The sequence below is a fragment of the Oryzias melastigma genome, linkage group LG1 (assembly GCF_002922805.2).
Source record: "Oryzias melastigma strain HK-1 linkage group LG1, ASM292280v2, whole genome shotgun sequence".
Lineage (NCBI taxonomy): Eukaryota > Metazoa > Chordata > Actinopteri > Beloniformes > Adrianichthyidae > Oryzias > Oryzias melastigma.
The window spans coordinates 21,691,756-21,698,165 of NC_050512.1; the positions used below are offsets into that span (position 1 = coordinate 21,691,756).

At 39.6% G+C, this 6,410-nt stretch overlaps 1 protein-coding gene across 24 annotated transcripts in view; it reads left to right on the forward strand.

Moving 5' to 3' along the window:
• The first annotated feature begins 260 nt into the window (after positions 1 to 260).
• ptprdb (protein tyrosine phosphatase receptor type Db) overlaps positions 261 to 6,410 on the forward strand; it is a 221,354-nt gene continuing 215,204 nt past the window's right edge. For 7 of the 24 annotated variants that reach the window (XM_036213121.1, XM_036213135.1, XM_024290189.2 and 4 more), the window contains exons 1-2: positions 262 to 544; positions 718 to 834. The gene's annotated coding sequence lies outside the window, so the exon portion shown is untranslated. Of the gene's footprint in view, positions 545 to 717; positions 835 to 6,410 lie in introns of all 24 variants that reach the window. The other 17 variants (XM_036213125.1, XM_036213127.1, XM_036213138.1 and 14 more) reach the window with 5 other exon arrangements.

Genomic DNA, 6,410 nt, shown 5'->3' on the forward strand with positions numbered 1-6,410 from the left:
GTTGAGGGACTGTCCAATATCTATTATGGGTTTATCTCATTTTGCAACAAATGTTTAAATGTTATAGGTCAATTTGATTAACAACTTGCCTCAGACTGATTGATCTGGTTGGATCATAGGAATAGAAATCGACCGTTATATTATCAATTTGACATGCATAGTGTAGAATAAAGTTATGTGTACTACATGTGTGCATGACCACCAGTGTATAAGGCTTCAAATAAACGTGATAAAAATCCATTCATTAACACTGGGACCTCTGAAGAGTTTCTAGTAGCTTGTCCTGCACTCCCCAGCTGGTTGTCTTGATCCACTCCAGTAACTTTTCCGTGGAGAAGCCTCCCTCTCAGTGGATGCTTGGCTCTTCCCTGCCCCTCTTCCTCTCCGTGTGTCTCCCTCTCTCACTCTCCTCCTCCTCCTCCTCTTCTTATCTGTGTGCGCATCGTCAGCACTAGTTTGAAGTCAAATCTGACAGCCGCTGCCTAACCAGCTCCCTTTGCCCGTCTCATTTACTCCCCGATTGTCATTCCGTCTTCATTAAGAGGTAAAGCCCCGCTTGAGCGCGCGGAACACGTGTTAATATTGATGTACTTTTAAAAAAAAGAGAGGAGGTGGGCGGGTAAAGAAAAAAAAGCGAGTGACCTCGATTGCAGCCCCGGAGACTGGAGGTAGAGGACCCCCCCAGTATTCCATCTCAACTGTGCTCTGTGTTCGCAGACTGTGGGACTGTGGGATCCGATCCGATCCGATCTCCTGCCTTCAACTTGGAGCGAAGAAAGACGCGAGAAACTCCTCGGGATTCTCCGCACACCGCGCGCTGATCTCGGGTTTCTGGTGAGCGCGCGCGCAATTTCTTTCTTTCTTTCTGTCCATTCATTGATTTTTGACTTTTGTTTGTGATTTTATTTGTTTGTTTGTTTGTGAAAAGATCCAAAGTGAAGTATGTTAGAAGAGTGTGGGAACGCTGCCCTCTTCCTCCCCCCCTCTAGGCATCTCCATCCTTATTACGCACGCGAATTAAACGTGTCCATTTGTGATAATTACCACTATGGTCGTTATTCATATCACGAAAGGCGGGGTGGGGGGTGGGGGGACGTTGGTCCTTAGGGGACCCCTGATTCTTTTCATATATTGAGTGGGGGGGGCTTTTATTAGACTTTTTATGGCTTCACAATGATGACATTATCTGATACCTGTTCCTAATTTGCTATTATTGTCCATTGTCATCCTACAGTGCTGCAGAAATGTATGGGGCCATTCGGTGCTTTTTTTATTGTCCTGTTTATCAATTAGGCTTGTCTATAATGGAGATATCACACTTCTTCCAACATAAAACATTACTCTCCCACACGCCATCCGTTATCATCTCACCTCCCACATAGCCACACTTGCTGTCCGCAGCCGATTATCTGGTTATGTGCCACCATTGGAGCTAATAGAGGGTTCCTACTTAATGTAATGACATCTCGATCTGTCAGGCCCATGCACAACAGAGCGCTGCTTAAAGGCTCATAAGCGGTGTCATCAAGGGCAGATTGAGAGGCCATAAACGACACCGAAGACGAGACAAAAGTGCCCACAGAGGTTGTCTGAGTAGTTTCTCTAATGTGTTCCGGTGCTCCTAAGTACAGTATGAGGCCAAACCCCTGTGAAAGAAAAAAAAAAAAAAAGTGTGCACAATGTTTATGTGTGCCGCTGCCATCACCACCAAAGAATGATTGAGCGAAAAAAGGGAAAAGAAGGACAGAGAGGGATTATGCTAACTCAAAGTTCTGGAGGGAGAGGAAAACCCGTGTAAGCAGTTTTGCCTTTTTAGCTCATATTCTTATGTGTCTGGCTGTCACAGTCCTCACTCATTTGCAGCAGGATCCTTTAGCTTTACATGTCGCTTTTTTTTTTTTTTTTACCAGTTTGAGGTTTATATGATTGAAAGCCATGGCTTATTTTAGCTCAGCTGAAGTATGAATGGCTAAAAAGATTGTCCAAGCAACACTGTCAACTTTAGTTGAAAGACTTAAGGTAAGACTGCGGTCATATATGCCACCACATAGAAACCTAAATTCAAGTTTTGCAGGTTTTAAGAAAAAGTTATAATTTTACGGATGATTTTTCTCTAAAACTGGAAATTGGTGAGTCGCAGCTGTCACGTGGTGGAAGTCCAGGATGCCAGCATTGAGGCGATAGCGGTTAGGCCATGATGTTGGTGGCAGGTGGATCGCCGGCCGGCAGCAGCTCTGACTGGTCGATGTCTCCGTCCATACTGGTACATAAAAACCAGGTCATTCTGCCCGCTCACTCCCACCGTCCACATTCATGACCACACCAACGATTTTCAAAAAGATCCAGAGTCGGCCTAAAATCTTTGCACTTGTATTTTTGACCGTAGCCTATCACAAGAAAAAATTAACAATTTTTAGTGTTAAAAAATGAAGGAAAAACACAAGTTATCCAACCAGGCGCTCCTCAAAGGAAAAGCGTCCAAAACCTTCTGCCATCTATTTACATCCTGCACTTTGTTTAGATGAGTTTCAGTCTGAAACTCTTGCAAATAGACGACGCCGGCAATCATGCAGTCAACCAAACATTTAGCCTCTGTAACCCCACACACACATACACACACACACATCAGTTTTTCTTGTCAGGTGAAAATGAGATGCATTTGCAGATGGTGAGCTGCTGTGGTGTCACTTCAAAGCTGGCAGTAGTTATTTTTTGCTTTTAATGACGGAAGTGTTTCTGTGCAATAGCATATCACTTGATAAGATCTTGAACCATTGACGCCCATGATGGAGATATTTCTTGGAGTTTTGTTTTGGTTGTTAGGACTTTTACAGATACTTTAACAATTAACATCTGCTTCATGAAATCCACTTCCTGCGCGATCAAGCTGGAGAATCTGAGGTTAAGAAGAAAATATCGTCCGCACACTTGGTTTTGACTCACCTGCAGTTCACAGCAAAGCTTCCCCTCCTGCAGAAAACCAATGACCTATAGCATAATTCAGCCACAGTTCATCCAAGATGCTTTTTTCCCCCACTAAATAAAAGCTTCCGCTATGAAAAGAAGTTGTACGTTAGTTTGACTCCGTTTGCTCAACGGGAAGGTAGGGCCTCCGTGCCGCAGCCTCAGAGTCGTCAAAAGTGAGAATACAGAGGAATTTTATATTTATTTGAGCTTTTTTTTTAACCCTGCTTGGGTTTGGAATTTTATTTCAAATGTTTAGCGACAAGAAAGGAAAAAAAACTGTTTCACTTCTTTTATTTTGAAAGAGAACAAGGTGAAAGACCTTGTAATCAAAATAAATGATTTAACTTTTCAGTGAAAAATGTCTGTTCTGTTTGACTCATCTCACTTCTTATATTTTCTAATTAAATTAAAAAAACAATAATGGTCACTCATGGTCAAATTTGATTTATATAGCACCCCCAAAAAGAATCCTGTAAGTGGTTAATTCTGCTTTTTAACCCCCCAAACAATACATTTTCTCTTTCTTGAAGCCATAATTGCCTGATTAGACCTTCGAAAATAAAAAAAATAAAAAGATTGGAAGTTAGAATCAGTCAGGATAATTGCAATTGGTGCATGTCTAATATGAATCAAAGCAACCCAGTGGCGGCTTTTGCATCAGAGAGTTGGACGCTAACACCAGCACCATGTCAACACCCGGGGATGTGGAGATATTTTTATGAAAATTTGATTCGTAAGGATAATTTTCTATGAATAATCCCAACTGAGGGATTTAAAAAAAAAACCTGCTAGAGCATCTTTTAAAAAAGCCTCACCGTTTCCCTAAAGCCCCTCTCCTTACCATTATTCTAATGGTAACTGAACATGTCAGCTTCATGTGTGAACGGAGGCCCTCATTGTTTTTTTTTTTTGTTTTTTTCTCTCCAAATGGTGAAGGCAGTCTCTCTTGATCAGAGCGGGACCTTTTAACTCAGCGCAGGGTTGAACTGCATGCAGTCACATGAAAGGCTTGGTGCGCACTCTTGTTATTTTAGTATATGTTGTGCTTCTCAGAAGAATCTGACAGCTTAGGGAAAAAAGAAAAAAAAAGCATTGCTCTTCAGAGTTTCCCACATTCATTTTTTATTCCTCAGCCATTACTACCAGTTATTTATTTTGCCCCATTATAGACCCACTCTGATAGAAAAAAAAATGTATTTTTTAACATTTTTTTGTGAAATGTTTCTGATGATGGAGGACTTTTATTGTGAAATTTAAGCTCAAAATTGCATTTCTGAGCATTTTTTTTATTGAATTAGTTGTGAATCAAGAGTGACATTTTTTGATTAACTTTTTTTTTATTTTATTTTGCCAAACAACTACATAAAAATAGTTACATTACCACTCTGAATGTTTTTAAAATAGATTAAACGATATTTGGAGTGGGACTATGTTTAAATGGGATCAATAGCTATTCCTATTGTTCTGATATGGGACATGAGCATAATCATTTAATCTTTCTCTATAGCCAGAAATGAAGTTTGCTAGTAATGGTAAGTTGTAAGCTTGATGTAATTTCTGTCTACAAAAAAGTTAAGCTTTTAGGAAAAATTGTCACTACTCATAACTCTTTTTCATAGTTCTAATAATTAGCATAAACCATAGAGAGGAAAAAAAACTTTTTTTTTTGCTCAGTAATCAGGGGAGCACCGTAAGCTAAGGACTGTCATTCATGTAAAATTGATTACAACAAGGCTTTACATACATACTTTTTTGCACAATAAGGCGCACTTAAGTGCTTTAGTTTTTTCTAAAAACTGCAATATCAATGAATTGTGATTTTATTCACAGATGCTGATGAAATTTTGAGGGCAAAATGTCTTTTTTCAGTTTTTAGTTATTTATTTATTTTTTACAAGGCTGAATGTTTTTGTAAAAATATTTTAACCCGGCTATTTTGTAGCGCTGTAAGGCTGTGTTTTCTTAAGTGTTACTAATAGGGTTTGGAGTTATCCCAAAAGTAAAGTTTTTAGTGGTATTAGTCTGCTTTTTTAAGTTTGCAACAAGGTTTGGAGTTACAAGTGTTGGTAATATGCTAACGTGACTAACAATTAGCAATGTTGGGCTGTGTTTTTTTTTTTAGAAGTTACAAAAAAAGTTAACACAATATAGTTAGCATAAACACAGTAACATTTTGTTTTATCTGTATCAGTCTTTTTTATGTGTTCAAACCAGGTTGGGAGTTACAGGTATTGTTAAAACGCTAATAAAGCTAACATGTAGCAATGACGGAGTGTGTTCTTTTTTTTGCGAACTACTATCATGGTTGAACAGTTAGCATAGCAAAGTTAGCATAAACACAGTAACATTTGGTTTAGCGGTATCAGCCTGTTGCAAAAAAGGTTGGAGTTACAGGATATTGTTAATACGCTAATGAGGCTAAAATGTAGCCTATTGATGATGTACTTAGCTCTTTTTTTCAAGAGTTACCAACAGCGTTGGTCAGTGGCCAATGCTTCTAACATGGCTAATGTGTAGCATGTTGTAAACAAGTCTTAGAATTACTGTTAATAAAATCTGACTGACCTACAAACTTATCCTCTATCGTCTCGCTTAGTGAACCTTAGAGTACGGTGCACCTTAGGGCATAAGTTCAGACAGAGTGCTCATTGATAGTGAGGTTTATAATCAGTTTAGTGTTGAAAAAAAGTAGATCTTGGTAAAAATGTGCATATAAAGTTGCAAAAAAAAAAAAAAAAGTTTCTGGTGCTCGATGGTCCTTTTTCTTTGTATCTGTCTGTAGGCAGGTGCATTACGTCATGCCATAGCGACGTACTGCCGCTGCACTCAGCAGTAGTGTCGCTTCATCTTCCATCAGAATAAGATTACAAGGACTTTCTTTTCTGTGTTGATAGCTTTGTGTATTTGAAGACCAGAGGCAGGCAGCGGCTCAAAGAGCTTTTTGGAAAATGCAGACAAGTTCGGCGTTCTGTGCTTAACGGGGGCTCTGATTGAATTAAGAGTTGTTAAGATGGTGGGTTAGCATCACAGTAGTCATAAGAACATGCCATCCATGCAAAATGGAAGGAAAAAACAAATCCAGATTTTTGTGTGTGTGTGTGACAGATTGCAAGTGTTTTTTTTCTTCCTTTCAGTCTTCCGGTTTCTGTTTGTTCTTTCATCTGCACATCTGATAAATCACAGAATGCACTCTCACACATTATCCTCCGTCTAAGATGGACAAATGGGACAAGTGGGGCGTCCAGTGGAAAGCACAAATTCCATATTTGCTCACATGATTATGCAAAATCGCTTTGCTTCTTCTTCCGTCCGTTCAGTCAAACAGGAGACGGCCTTGGGTTTTAAAAATAGCCGAGTGCAAACGTGCAAACAAACACGGCATTAAAAAGGGAGAGCCCCGGTGTGCTGGCATCACACCAAAAAAAAGAGGGGGGGTAAAATAT